Source organism: Dendropsophus ebraccatus, chromosome 8, assembly GCF_027789765.1.
Source record: "Dendropsophus ebraccatus isolate aDenEbr1 chromosome 8, aDenEbr1.pat, whole genome shotgun sequence".
NCBI lineage: Eukaryota > Metazoa > Chordata > Amphibia > Anura > Hylidae > Dendropsophus > Dendropsophus ebraccatus.
Genome location: NC_091461.1, coordinates 24862279 through 24878802, shown reverse-complemented (window position 1 = coordinate 24878802; position 16524 = coordinate 24862279).

Here is a 16524-nt window from a genome sequence, read left to right as displayed (position 1 = left end):
GGGCCTGGTCTGGGGGTCTGTATTACTGTAGTTTAGGGGACTGTTCTGGGATTTGTTTTAGTTTAGGGTTCTGGTCTGGGTCTGTATTAGTTTAGGGGCCTCGTCTGGGTCTGTATTAGTTTAGGGTTCTGGTCTGGGTCTGTATTAGTTTAGGGGTCTGGTCTGGGTCTGTATTAGTTTAGGGTTCTGGTCTGGGTCTGTATTAGTTTAGGGGCCTCGTCTGGATTTTTTATTAGTTTTGGGGACTGTTCTGGGGTCTTTATTAGCTTAGAGTACTGGTCTGGGGTCTGTATTAATTTAGGGGCCTGGTCTGGGGTTTTTATTAGTCTTGGGGACTGGTCTGGGGTCTGTATTAGTTTAGGGAACTGCACCGCCAGTATAAAAAAAATGCTGGAACCACTCAAAATTACACAAAGAATGAAAATTTTATTAATAAAAACACAGAAAAAGAAAAATAATACCAAAAACAATGATCCACAAGTGCTGACACATAAAACAACACAAAGGGGGACTAATAGATGAGGACCACTACTATAGTGCAAACACCATATCCTATAAAGCACAATTAGATAGCAGCATAGTATACAGATAAGTGCATAAGGGAAATACAGGGAAGCCACATCATAATATGCAATGTGCTAAAAGTATATAAGAAAAGTGCATAAGCTATACTTGTAAATAAGTGACAAATACAGAGTTTTTACTATATGCAAAGTATTTATTTTACTGTATTTCAACTACTGTATGGCAGTCTGTTATTTGTAGAATACAGTACTATATATATATGGAAGGGTTTGCTCTAACTAGTGACCTCTAGAGGCAGACTGCCCTCATTACAACCATGGGTTTTGCAGTCACATAAAATAAATGGGGTGTGCAGGTGTTATTGGTTGATGGGCAGAGTTGTGTTTATAATATTAATAAATCACATTTTGCAGTAAAATACACATTGACAAAGAGATAACCATACGTCCAGCCTGCGGGTTCAGCACTTCATTACTGTTTTGCGTGTCTTATGATGCTTCTGCCAGGCAGACTGTGGCATATAAGACGTGATGGGAAATGGTTGGAAGCTCCAAGTAGTTTCCTTTAAGAGTGGAAGCATGTGTCTGGGGTGTAACTATAGCAGGAGCCCACGTTGTATTCACTTCTGGGATATAGCGGGAGAATTATCAAACATGGTGTAAAGTGAAACTGGCTCAGTTGCCCCTAGCAACCAATCAGATTCCACCTTTCATTCCTCACAGACTGTTTGGAAAATCAAAGGTGGATTCTGATTGGTTGCTAGGGGCAACTGAGCCAGTTTCACTTTACTCCATGTTTGATAAATCTCCCCCATAGAGCTTAGGGGACCCAATTGCTACTTTATAACATAATAGAAAATCTTTTTTTTTTTTCCCTTTAAAATTTTTATGTTGCGTGAAGAAATTTGACAACCACCAAGAAGTGACCCAACCTTGTGCACATTGTGCAAGATGCAACATGGCGCAACACACACATAAAGTAACCAAAAACCTTCTAGAAGAGACAGTTCAGTTAAAATACGAAGCGGCCAGAGTAGCAAAGAGACTGGAGTGGCCATACTGACCCCCTTAAAGTGAAATTCCTATGTAAGCTAGAACTGTAAGTTTAGAAGGTGCACTCCACTCTGTTCTGCAAACTATGAATTATGGGATCTGCTTGGGGAACTACATTTTTGTAGCAGAGTCGGACTGGGGTACCTGGGGCTCACTAGAGGAAATTATCCTGGGGGCCCACCAATAAAGAACCAGTGAGAAACGACATGTCAGTCAGTGTTACTGCAGGCTCTGTGTATTATCCCCCTGTACTGTGACATCACTGTGTGTATTTATTATCCATGCATTTAGACATCACTGTGTGTATTATCCCTGTACTATGACATCACTGTGTGTATTATCCCCTGTACTGTGACATCACTGTATGTATTATCCCTGTACTGTGACATCACTGTGTGTATTATTCCCTGTACTATGACATCACTGTGTGTATTATCCCTGTACTGTGACATCACTGTGTGTATTATCCATGCATTGTGACATCACTGTCTTTATTATCCGTGCACTGTGACATCACTGTGTGTATTATCCCCCTGTACTGTGACATCACTGTGTGTATTATCCCTGTACTGTGACATCACTGTGTGTATTATCCCTGTACTGTGACATCCCTGTGTGTATTATCCCTGTACTGTGACATCACTGTGTGTATTATCCCCTGTACTGTGACATCACTGTGTGTATTATCCCCCTGTACTGTGACATCACTGTGTGTATTATCCCTGTACTGTGACATCACTGTGTGTATTATCCCTGTACTGTGACATCACTGTGTATTATCCCTGTACTGTGACATTACTGTGTGTATTATCCCTGTACTGTGACATCACTGTGTGTATTTATTATCCATGCATTGTGACATCACTGTGTGTATTATCCCTGTACTATGACATCACTGTGTGTATTATCCCTGTACTGTGACATTACTGTGTGTATTATCCCTGTACTGTGACATCACTGTGTGTATTATCCCTGTACTGTGACATCACTGTGTGTATTATCCCTGTACTATGACATCACTGTGTGTATTATCCCCTGTACTGTGACATCACTGTGTGTATTATCCATGCATTGTGACATCACTGGGTGTATTATCCCTGTACTGTGACATCACTGGGTGTATTACTGTGACATCACTGTGTGTATTATCCATGCATTGTGACATCACTGTGTGTATTATCCCTGTACTGTGACATCACTGTGTGCATTATCCCTGTACTGTGACATCACTGTGTATTATCCCTGTACTGTGACATCACTGTGTGTATTATCCCTGTATTGTGACATCACTGTGTGTATTATCCCTGTATTGTGACAACACTGTGTGTATTATCCCTGTACTGTGACATCACTGTGTATATTATCCCTGTACTGTGACATCACTGTGTGTATTATCCCTGTATTGTGACATCACTGTGTATTATCCCTGTATTGTGACAACACTGTGTGTATTATCCCTGTACTGTGACATCACTGTATTATCCCTGTACTATGACATCACTGTCTATTATCCGTGACATCATTATGTTTTTTTATCCCAGTATTGATAGCTTTTTCTTGTACCCTCCTTTGTATTATCCATGAAATGAGATATAACCTCTGCAGCCCCTACACACGCATAATTCATGTGTGTGTTTTTTCTGGTTGGATGATCGCTGTCCCTTTAAGAGTTAAAGGAAAAGTGCACCTTCTCAGACATTCAATGTGAACTGTTTATAAAACATTTGAATCTTTTCTATGCACTTATTCCACTGATCAATGATATGATGCAATGTAGACTTTTTGGACAGTTGAAAAATCAGCCTTGTTTGCACGATTTTCAAAGATTGAACAGGATGTTGGACGATTTGGTGTTTCACCACAAGTTGTGTAAGGATGAGGTTGTGTAAACTAGACCGCCGGCTGTCAGCAGGTCTCAGATGTTATTTTTCTGCTGCCACTTTATGGAATCGTGAATTTATTTTGTATTCAGTATTCTATCAATGTATCTCCAGGGGTCCATATACTGTACATAGCCTGAGGCCATTAATGAGGTCTATGGTCTGAGTTTATATTCCCCATCCACAATCAGGGAATAGCTATAGGATATATATATATATATATATATATATATATATATATATAAATATATATATATTTGTGATGCAGTAAGTAAAGTTTGCAAGGTGGGTACCCCTTTAAATCACCTAGATTTACCTATCAGACATAGAGACAAGGTTAGGAATACAGATCAGCTTACCCACCATGGTCATGTGTAGGTCCGTATATATGCACACCTACTCCAGAGAACACATTCAGGTGTAGGAAAGCTGCAGTCATAACAGGTAACTAACAAGCTACCGATGGGAAAAGTATAAAAATGTAACACTTTAATGGTCTTCATAAAAACAAAAATTTTCATACATAAAGTTTTAAAAAATAAAGACATAGCCGGCTAGACGTAGTTCATACAGTAGTTCTTTTTGATAAAGTGCTACTGCTCGAAACGCATCTAGACAGATGCTATTGTTGTTTTTAAATTTTGTATGACAATTTTTTTTTTTGTGAAGATGAACAAAGTCTTAAATTTTTATACCGAACCACCTGCTAGATTTTTCACTTTGGGAGCTGGTTCTATCGAGACAAGAGAAGTCTGGGCAATGACTTTTTTTCAAAAATGCCGGGGAGGAGGTGTGGAAAAAACAACAACATGCACTTACTTTCCTAGTTCGAGCAATGGGGTCCACTGTCCTCTGTTCCTGTTCCCAGTCTCCAGTTCCCAGTTGGACACTTCTGAGTCTACTTCCTGGTCTAGAGAGGGGACTTGGGATGTGATGTTCTAGAGAGGGGACTTGGGATGTGATGTTCTAGAGAGGGGACTTGGGATGTGATGTTCTAGAGAGGGGACTTGGGATGTGATGTTCTAGAGAGGAGACTTGGGATGTGATGTTCTAGAGAGGGGACTTGGGATGTGATGTTCTAGAGAGGGGACTTGGGATGTGATGTTCTAGAGAGGGGACTTGGCATGTGATGTTCTAAGCCCACTCAGCCAGTCAGTGACCAAGGCTGGACCCCTATACAGCTGCTCAGTGGGCTCAGAACATCACATCCCAAGTCCCCTCTCTAGAACATCACATCCCAAGTCCCCTCTCTAGAACAGGAAGTAGACTTAGAAGTGGCCAGGGACAGGGAACAGAGGACAGCTGACCCCATTGCTCGAACCAGGGAAGTAAGTGCATGTTGTTGTTTTTTCCCCACCTCCTCCCCTGCATTTTCGAAAAAAAGTCATTGCCCAGACTTCTCAGAGGACAGAGGACCCCAGCGCTAGAATCGGGGAGGTAAGTGCATGTTGACCCACCTCCTCCTTGGCTGTTTTTATAAGAAAAAAAGACCCTACCTGGGCTTTCCCTTTAAAGCGACTCTGTACCCACAATCTGACCCCCAGACCGCTTGTACCTTCGGATAGCTGCTTTTAATCCAAGATCTGTCCTGCGGTTTGTTCGGCAGGTGATGCAGTTATTGTCCTAAAAAACAACTTTTAAACTTGCAGCCCTGTGCCCAATGGGCGTGGCCTACATTGTGTATGCATTAGGCTGGCTCACCCTCCTTGTCCCTCCTCCCCACCCTCATCATCATGCTCCAGGCAGATTGTCTCCTATTCAACATCTGTTTTAGCACGGCACATGGGCTGGATCCTTAAGGCACCTGTGCAATGTTCAGACAGGAAAAAATGTTCTTGGGGCATTCCTAATGATGAAGAGGGCGGGGAGGAGGGATGAAGAGGGTGTGCCAGCCTAATGCATACACAATCTAGGCCACGGCCGTTGGGCACAGGCCTGTAAGTTTAAAAGTTGTTTTTTAGGACAATAACTGCATCCCCTGCCAAACGGACCCCAGGACAGATCTTGGATTAAAAGCAGCTATCCGAAGGTACAAGTGGTTTGGGGGGTCAGATTGTGGGTACAGAGTCGCTTTAAAGGCAGAGTCCAAGGCTGCAATTATTTTTGGAAAAGGCAGGGGTGGAGGGGGAAGATAATAATCACCGCTACTCGCGCATCCCTGTCCAGCACCGGATTGCCACTCCGTGACCTACACCGCCCTCTGGGATGTTCTTCTAAGCCGACGACACAAACCGGCTAATTGACAGCCTGCTCAGCCAATCAGTGACTGCAGCAGGACGCAGCTCCAGTCATTGTTTGGCTGAGCGGGCTGTCCATCAACCGGGTTGGGCATTTTCCCCAGAGTCGTGACATCATCAAAACTGAGGGGAATATGCCCTCCAGCGAGGGTCCCAGACTTTCTGGCATGGCAATTTGCATGCGTGGGGAGAGGTAAGTAGTCATCCCTTATGATGATCCCCCCCTGCCTCTGCCAGATTTTAAAGTAAAAAAAACCCACCAGACTTCTCAAGTATCTTTTATCTTTGAAGTTGAACCCCACAATAAGGACTTTTTACAATATTATCTTACATGGATATTCTGTTTATGCCTTGTTTTTTTCTCCAGGTGGGATTGGCAGTGCTGGCTCTGATCCTCTTTGCCGTTTAGCTTAATTTACTTGTGTTACTGCATCAATTTTGTGAATACGCTGCAGTACTGCAATGAAACTCCCTTGTGTGAACACAGACCTAATTTCACTGCACACTTCTGCACAATCAGCGAAATAAGTGCAACACCTGCTTCTGGCTGGTTAGAGATGGTGAATCACTCAGGGGATTGGGGATCCAGCCCCGCCTCCTGTGACATCACACCCTGCCCCCTGTCTGCATCATCAGCCTGTGCTCAGCAAACACAATGTGAAACAGAGGCATGGAAGATATGGTAATACATTATATAGACAAATCTATCTAACTTTTAATGTACTTTTAATAGAAAACAAGTTTTCCTTATGTGGAGTTCCCCTTTAAGGTACAGTCATGTTAGGGTCTATACTTACATTGCACAATTCTGCATGGAATTTACCTCCACAAATTTGGATTTACAATTGAATAGATCCTAAAATAGAAACCTCCAGCCCTTGTCATTGTCCTGCGCCACTCGTAATAACACCTGGCAGCCAGATTTGAATATTATATCTTTGTAAACCAAACTTTCTGGCACCATACGACTGAGTGCACATTGTGAACGTTGTTATTTCAAGACTTTCCAGCTGGACGAAACGGGGGGAAAAAAAACCCAGCGAGTTGCTAGGTAACAGAACACCAGGGAATAGCGCTTGTTTTCCTATCCCCAAATTACTCTGAGTCCTGTAATCTTAATCCTGCAGGGAAGTCCGTCCTCGACTCCTGGAGGCTTTCTTACATCTTTCCTTGGAAGACTCCTCTATTACCAGAGTTCCAAACTCCTCAGAAGAGGCTACAATGTGGAATATGTCTATATACTTGGGTAGATCCCTCAGGTCTGGAGGTTTTCTGGCTGAAATATTTTGGAATTATCAGTCACTGCTGCTCTCTGCTCTTGTCCCTCTCTATGTTCCATCTTCTAAAAGGGAACGTTAGATAGACGTTATGATGATAACAATGCTTTAAAGGGAATCTGGCAGCTGTAATTCACCTTCCAAATGGCTGACACTGTAAGATAGCTGTTAGGTTAAGGAGACACATGGTACCTTTCATGTATCCAGTTGTGCTTCCATAATGTTGAAAAACGCTTGTATTCTCTGGTACAGTGTTAAAGGGGTTGTTCAGCAAAAAACAAAAAATTTTTTTAAATGAACTGGTGCCAGAAAGTACCAGAGATTTGTAATTTACTTCTTACCTTAAAGTCTGACACACTGCTCTCTGCTGCCACCTCTGTCCATGTCAGGAACTGTCCAGAGCAGTAGCAAATCTCCATAGAAAACCTCCCCTGCTCTCCAGACTGGCAAGGATACACCACTTCCTGCAGAACATACAGCAGCTGATAAGTACTGGAAGACTTGAGATTTTTTTTTAAATAGAAGTAAATTACAAATCTCTGGTACTTTTTTGGCAACAGTTGATTTGAAATATATATATATATATATATATATATATATATATACTATATATATATATATATATATATATATATATATATATTTTTTTTTTTTTTACTCCCTTAAAGAGGCTTCTGAAGTGCTGAGGAATGACAGCCTCCTCCTATCCCTATGTTTGCTTTATTAACAGTTAGGAATAGGAGGGGAAGCAAGGAAGTGATATAGTCCCCAGCACTTACCTATGAAAGGTACCATGTGTCTCCTTGTCCTAACAGCTGTCTAACAGTGTCAGCTGTTTGGGAATTACAGCTGATAATTAAAGTGTCACTGTCGTGAAATTTTTTTTTTGCAGAAATCAATAGTCCAGGCGATTTTAAGAAACGTTGTAATTGGGTTTATTATCCGAAAAATGCATTTTTATCATGAAAAAGCAGTTTGAAGCTCTCCCCCCTGTCTTCATTGTTCTCCTATGGAGAGAGCTAAAGAAAAGACCAAAACAGGACAACAAAGAGTTAATCTACAAATCCCTCACGGGATATCTCCTGTGACAGTCACCAGTGACCTGTCTGAGCTCGGATTACAGCTGTCACCCAGCTCCGTGCCTGTAATCCTCTGTTATCTGCTTTCTGCTGCTGGCTAACTCCCTCCTTCCTCCTCCCCCCTCCCCTCTCCCTAGAGCAGACAGGGTACGACTCCTGCAACAAGTCACAATTTTCAGATTTTTTGGAGTGTATGAAAAAGAGGAAGGAGGGGGGGACCTGGGAAAAGGCTTTTTACATGCAGATAATGGCAGATTTGGCTAATAAACCCAATTACAAAGTTTCTTAAAATCGCCTGGACTATTGATTTCTGCAAAAAAAAAAATAAAAAATACGACAGTGACTCTTTAAAGCATTACTGTCATTTGTAAAAAATTTTCATCACTTTTCATTCACTTGTCATCAGACTACACTTACCTTGTTGTCTGTTACCATAGAAACACATAGATCTGCATAGGAGCTGTGGACACTACAATAAAGTTCTTTCAATGTTTTGTCTCATCATCTAATATTTGTATCTGTCACTACAATAAGGATGGAGATTATCAACCCTTCCAGGTGAATCATTAATACTTTTCTGTGATCTATATAGAGAAAACTCAGCACAGAAACTTTAGTTACATGACCTCATGTGACATTTTGGCCTTTATGACTTTTATCAAACATCAGGATTGCTAGTGAGATGTGAAGAGTCTGTATGTAATAGGAAAATGGGGAAATGACCTATATAATGTGGTAAAGGCACGCACGCTCAATAGTCTTCTGTGATCATCTGGTAACCTAAGATATTTGATAATCTGAAACTCATGTAAAAAAAAGAAATGTTTTTATTCACTGACAGCAAGAAGTCCCCATACATGGAGGATTGAAGTGAAGGGGTTTTCAGGACTTTGACATCGATAGCCTATCAATATTAAGTAGGTTGGAGCTTGGTGCTCTGGTGCCATTCATTTCATAGTGGCTGTGCCTGGTATTGCAGTTTAGTTTGATTTAGAGTAAAATGAAGGGGACATGGGCTCAGTAATTAGCAAACTGACCAGTACCAGTAAATTGACTAGTTGGTTTGGACTTATATCTTGTAGTGATGACCTTTCCTAATGATAGGACATCAGTATGAATATCATGGAAAACCCCTTTTATCAATCATTAGATTGGAATGAAGACCTGTGCATCATTCTACCTGTACCATATTGCTACTGGATGGAAGTCAGCAGTTTGATATATGGTGGTCTATGTCACACTGAGTATGTTTTTTTTTTATAGTCTACTATATATATATAATATATATCAAGAGGAAATAAATATAGTCATCTCTTGGCCATTGGAGCACAATGGATGCTGCTTCTACATCCACCAGGACCATTCTACCCATTGTTGTTTGTCTGGTCTCCCTGAGATCAGTGATCTGTTTCTCTTATGGCTTTACTAGGCATTGCTCCCACCTAGCCAGTAGCCTGCTCCACACTGATGAGGGGCAACACCCCGAAACAGCTGTATGTGGATGGATACCTGGCCTTGGTTTTTCCCTTGTCATTACATTGACTTATAGGGCCACTTAATATGGAGGTTTTGGTGGTTTCCCTACAGGAGCTGCCCCCTGGCTGGGTCCTTCCCGGATGGATATCTGGCTAGTCCTGTCTTTTAAGACTCTTTGATGAGGCTCCACGGGCTCTTCTTTTACATATTCATGTTTCTCAGGGGGTAATGCACCCAGGATTTCACTGCATTGAGCGCTTTACCGGCAGCCGTCGGTGTTATCGTTTGGCTGGCCTCCCTGAGATCAGCGATCTGTTTCTTTTCTACCCATACGGCATTGACAGTGTTAAATACATGATGTTACTACAGTGAAGGATCTGCAGACAAGACAGATAGAACCTTCTTTCCGTGGGGATGAGATACCACAAGGGTGAAATCAGGAAGAGGAAGTGGTGTGCGCATTACGGGAAATGTCATGTCCAGACATTATATAAAGCAAAGTTCACTTGAACGTGTTTTCCATCCACCTCCCATCTACGTTTATAGTTCATTATTGCAGATCTGATGTTACTGAATGTGGAGTGTGAGATAGTAGTAAAAAATGTGCAAATATACCGCGTGTGCTCGTTCCTTATATATAGACGGTGCTGAAATGCTAATCCTTATTGATCAGCGCTTCCTAGTCCCATCTCACCACAAGAAACTGCCTGCTCAGCCATTCTGTGGATGAGGACGGTTACTGGGGATGAGACGATCAATTAAGAAATTTAATTGGTGTAAAATTCTGCTTAAATTTAACAATTGCAAATTTGTGATTTGCTTATTTGATTTTCAATCCTAGGAGTCCATGTTCCAGTATTAACTGAGCGCCGCTCAGCCCCTGTTCTCCTATGAAGAGTTTATATTTTTCCCTTTTTTTTTCCCCCCATAAACTGAACTGGACTGGTTGTACAGTATACTGGTACCAGCTAGGGATGTTCCGAACCTGCCGAGGTTCGGGTTCGTATGAACCCGAACGCTCGGCAGCAGATTCCTGCTGTCTGCCCGCTCCGTGGAGCGGGCGGATCCAGTGGGAGTAACGCCTGGAAAACTGGGATACAGCCTATGGCTATGGCTGTATCCCAGTTTTCCAGGCGGTCCTCCCGCTGGATCCGCCTGCTCCACGGAGCGGGCAGACAGCGGGAATCATTACCGAGGGTTCGGGTTCGTACGAACCCAAACCGAACTCGGTTTGGACCATCCCTAGTACCAGCAATACTAGTGTTATTACTATTCTCCTATTACACCCTGCCTGTGTAATGTAATGGGCAGCTGAATGGGGGGCCTACAGAGCTACCGGACAGGTTTAACTTTGAGTCATGCCTAGGAGCGGAGTCTAAGTGCCCTCTAGAGGGGAGATTTATCAAACCTGGTATAAAGTGAAACTGGCTCAGTTGCCCCTAGCAACCAATCAGATTCCACTTTTCATTCCTCACAGACTCTTTGGAAAATGAAAGGAGGAATCTGATTGGTTGCTAGGGGCCACTGAGCCAGTGTTACTTTACACCATGTTTGATAAATCTCCCCCTAGGTGTTCACCTTCAATTCTGCTCCAGGATATCAATGCTGGACTTCTATAACTAAAGTACACCAGGTCACTTGACAAGCGTGGTCCGGTGTGGGTAGTGGTTGGTCCTGAGAAGCAGACAGTGCTGGTGATAGGCACCAGACAACAGGCCAAATAAACGTAGTCAACAGGCTGGTTTATCAATAACAGAATAAGCAGGGTACCAATGAGCCAGCAGCCTAGTCAATCACGGCACAACAGGAAATGCAGATGGTAAAGAAAGGATCAGACAGACAAGTGTATTTTGAGAAACAGGCACAGGTGGGGATATATGGTATAGCAACTAAATAGCAAAAACAGGAGCACACATTTGTTAGGAACATAAGGATTCCACAATGCTCAGGCAAGAAGGAACAGGCTGATTGACCCTAAATAGTTGCAGATAGAACAGGTTTAGTGGAAGCAGAAGAGGAAACTGGATGCACGTGCACCTTAATGGATGGAGGTGGCATTGCAGTGGTGGCTGGAAGGCGGCAGCAGAAACCAGGAGGAGCAAGAATGCCGGTAGACACCAGTAGATGAGGGACCTGCGAGGAGTGTGGTGGACAGGACTGAGGCAGTGTGCGTGCACAGTAGTGAGATTAGGATGACGTGACAGCAAATGCATGGACTGATTGAATACTGGCACACCACTTCTTACTAGATGCCACAGTCACCATTGACCATACCATTAAGCAGGTTAAAGGGAAACTATAACATGGAATCAGCATACCAAAACATTGATATGAATGGGAAACATTACTGGGCATACTCTGTGACCTTTGAAGAGGTCATTCCACAGAGAGGGCTTCATCTGTCTCCTCTATCTACTGGTGTCACCTTTTCCTATAATGCTGTACACTTCACTTTCCAGAAGCCTCCTTATCATCACCACAGACAGAACAGGAAGTCTCCGCTCAGTTTTAGGCCTAGTGGCCAGACGAGAAACTGCAAGACTTTAGGATTATTATAGACGGCAAAATAGAAAATTATATAAAAATAAATAAATTAAATTCTTAATCATAAATTCTTAAAAAAATGTTTAATTTAAACAGTAGGTCATGTTCTGATGACACATTGCCTTCAAGGACTATGCAGATTCTATACATTATACATTATGGGAGCTCTAATAGTCCTCTTTATAAGCAAGAATTGTGTCAATGGTGACGGCTCTAGAGAACCGCCAACATCCATTGAAAGAAAATTATACCTATTGATTGCAGTGGCGCCTCTAGCCACTATACTCCTGTTATGGATATCATTGGATGAATGACCTCACTACAGTAAATTATTCAGAGTATAGTCTCTGTATGATGTATATATATATATATCAGTAGGGCATTGAGTCTTATATGTATCCTATGTACTGCACACACTGAGAGGCTCGTTTTTTCTGGTCAGCGGTATTATCTCACACATAGGAGACAGCATTAGCCGGAGTCTTACACGGCACTGCCTGGTAATGGTCTCTTTGCCTGAGGACATGTATCACAATGACATAATATAATGGGAAACATTCGGCAGCAAGCTGTTGACACCTGACATATGATATGATGCCCTCCGGGAAATAGTCGCACAGCAATATCGTTTATATTTCATATTTATTGACTGGAAATATATAAAGATGGAAACTTTGCTCTTAAAGGAATATTCTTTCTTTTAATTGTATCTGATATATTTATTGTTTATAGGCGTGTTTAAAAAGGTTTCCTATCCACAGAGTAGGGCATAAGTGTTAGATCACTGGGGGTGTCAGATCCCTCCCCCATGAGTTTTTGTCTGCATTTATGACTTGCCTCTTCATTCAAAACAACAATTTGGGTTCTGTTCTTAAGATCCCAGAAGAAGATCCAGTATTCGAACCTGACACTTACCCTATCCTGAGTATAAGTGTTCATCTATGGTGAAACCTGTCAGTAAGTGTTTGCTTTCCCTGCAGTGCCTCCACAGGTGAAATGAAGCATTGCACTGTCCTCTTTTAAATTAAAGGAGTTGTTTACCAAAATTGGTGCCAGAGATTTGTAATTTACTTCTATTATTAAAAAAAAAAAAATCTGCAGTCCTCTCCGTCCCTGCACGCTGCAGCTTTAGAGCGGCCTGTCTGAGCTGACAGGCCGCTCAGCCAATCACTGTCCGGGACCGCCATGAAACTGCAGCGCGTGGGAGAGGGAGGAGCAGATTGCAGGAGAACATCAGGAACGTGTAGAGGTAATGTATTAACTGTTTAGGCAATCGTCAGCCGCGTGTTGTTATTGCACGGTTGGCGAACAATTATTTTAGGTCTTGGCCCTAAGAAATGATCAGCTGATCGTTGTCTCTATTACACGGAGCGATAATTTGCCAAATTGGGCTGATTCAGCAGATCATCACTCCGTGTAAAAGGACCCTAAGGCTAGGTTCACACTGCATTTTTCCAATCCATTTTTCATCCGTTTTTTTTAAGAAAAAAAACAGATGAAAAAAACGGATGCATTTGTGTGCATCCATTTTGATCCGTTTCTCCATTGACTTCCATTATAAAAACAAAACGGATCAAAACAGATCTGTTTTTTTTTTTTGACGGACACAAAAGTAGTGTTGACACTACTTTTGTGTCCATAAAAAAAAAACGGATCCATGTTTTTTTTTTTATAATGGAAGTCAATAGAAAAACGGATCAAAACGGATGCACACACACGCATCCATTTTTTTCATCCGTTTTTTGCAAACCATTGCAAAAATACAGTGTGAACCTAGCCTAAGCAGAAGAATATTTTATACTATTTGAAAAGGAGTTTCCTTTGTATCTACCAGGTAAATTGGTTGCAAAGACGTTCAGTTTCAGAGAAGGGATCAATAAGAACAGACATCCTTTGATTATTTTTCCTTGCATAATACATAGGATAGAAACCCGGCACAAAATGGTAAATAAATAATTATTTCAGCCCTATTGTGGGACCCAAGTCCTTTGTAGGGCGGTGTCCACACTGGAGTTTATATTACTGTTATTTATACACTGGAAATTGATGGATCCGGGGACGTATGTTTTATCCTTGTAATTAAGAGCCGGTGTGGACAGGCCCCAGGCGGCCATTTTTTCACCTGGTCTCAGTGTCTGACTGATGCTTCTTGCAATCACCTCGAATCACATAAAGATCAATGGCATCCTTCAATAGATCTCCAATTAACATAACAAAGAAAAATACTAATTTAAAGGTGGTCTTCTCTTTCAAGAGACTAGTAATCATATGACCTATATTACGCAAGAGGGAGGTTCACTGTTTAGGACCCTCACTTTTTTATTTTTTTTTACATTTCAAAGTTGTGACTTTGTAATATAATGTTATTAGGCTATGTTTACACACTGTAAAATGAAAGAAATTAGGACGTAATTTTAAGGTTATAATACAGATGTATAGTCAATATAATAATGTGCTCTGTTGAAGTCAATGGGAAATTGCCCAGCAATTGACACAGATTCCTCAAGTCTAATGCTAACATGCATCTCAGTATCTGCATGCAGTAGCACTAGTGGTATGTAACTGTGCCAGGACCAGGGCGTGAGCAACCCTGCCGAGGGGCCATGTCGGTGGCACTGAAGAAAAATTCAGACTGTAACTAACTTAAGGCCAAGTTCACACTATGGGGGAGATTTATTAAAAACATGGTGTAAAGTGAAACTGGCTCAGTTGCCCCTAGCAACCAATCAGATTCCACCGTTCATTTTCCAAAGAGTCTGTGAGGAATGAAAGGTGGTATCTGATTGGTTGCTAGGGGTAACTGAGCCAGTTTCACTTTACACCATGTTTGATAAATCTCCCCCTATGTATTTTTTAATTAAACAATGGCCGTTGTTTAATCAGATCAGACGATCGCATTAACTCCTACGGAATCCTGGCCCTAGTGTATACACTACGGCCTAGATTTTATGCGGCCCCACAATAAACTCCTAGTTTGTGTGACCACTATTCATTGAACAGTGGCGGTACAAAATAGCCCGTGCACACAATGTAAAGTGCGGCTCCAGCCGTACTTTACATTGTGTTCTATGGCTAATTGGATGTGCCCCCATTCCAATTAGATGAAGTGATGTTCAACCGGACGATACTGCAGTATCGACAGGGTTCAACATCTCAGATAGCGGCTGTTCTGCGACACAGAACAGCCCCTGTTTTGCCTTAAAGTGTCACTTTTATTTTTATTTTTTTGCAGAAATCAATAGTACAGGCGATTTTAAGAAACTTTGTAATTGGGTTTATTAGGCAAATATGCAATTATCTGCATTCAAAAGACTTTACCCAGGTCCCCCCCTCCCCTCCCTCCTCTCTCTCATCCACTGCTCATTATCAGGAAATCTCAACTCTTTGAGATTGTACAGAGCGTAACAAACCTAAAAAGAACAGTGTGACACCTACCAGTTTTTGTGGCAGTCTGCATTCTGCTACCATCTATAGGACAGGCCTACAATACAACATTCCCTTACATTTAGATGCAAAGGTAGAAGGTAATTTATAGGCGTGGGTAGTGCATCTGCCATGTAGCTCAGTCCTCTCTGCCGCTGTCTGCCGTCCTGTCTCCAGTGCTTTGCTCCTTTATGAGATAATGTCAAGAAAGCGAAGGGTAGAAAATAGACTCGGCTGCCATTAGAGAGGATCTGCTTCCTCCGATTCCTCATGATTGATGACTAGTACTAAAAAACAGACAATAAACTCAATGTGAAGGATTTAACTCTTTTATGACCACATCCTATAGTAATTTAAATGGATACTGTCATTGTAACTTACTTACTTACAATATCTTAATCAGCGGGGGATGTGATATAAAGCAGAACTGTCATTTACATCAGTTATTTTTTTTTTAGTTCTCATGCTTTATAACAAAGTTATACTTACTTGTATCCTGGTCCAGTCCTCCAGCTCAACTATATATCTTTCCTCCTTCCTCACAACCCCACACAAGTTCTAGCTCAAGTCTTCCCGTACTTATTAGCTGCTGTATATCCTGCAGGAAGTGGTGTATTCTCTCCAGTCTGACACAGTGCTCTCTGCTGCCACCTCTATCCCTGTCAGGACCTGTCCAGAGCAGTAGCAAATCCCCATAGAAAACCTCTCCTGCTTAAAAAAAAACTAATAAAAACATTGAACCAGAAAACCTCTCCTGCTCTCCAGACTGAAAAGAATACAATACCTCCGGCAGAACATACAGCAGCTGATAAGTACTGGAAGACTTGAGATTTTCAAATCTATCTATTTGCATTCTTTAAAGGGTTACTTCAGCTAAATTGTTTTAATCACTAATCAGCTGGTGTCAGAATATTATATAGATTTGTCATTTACTTCTATTTAAAAATCTCAAGTCTTGCAGTACTTATAAGCTGCTGTATGCTCTACAGGAATTGTTTTTTTTCTTTCCAGACTGACATAGTGCTCTCTAC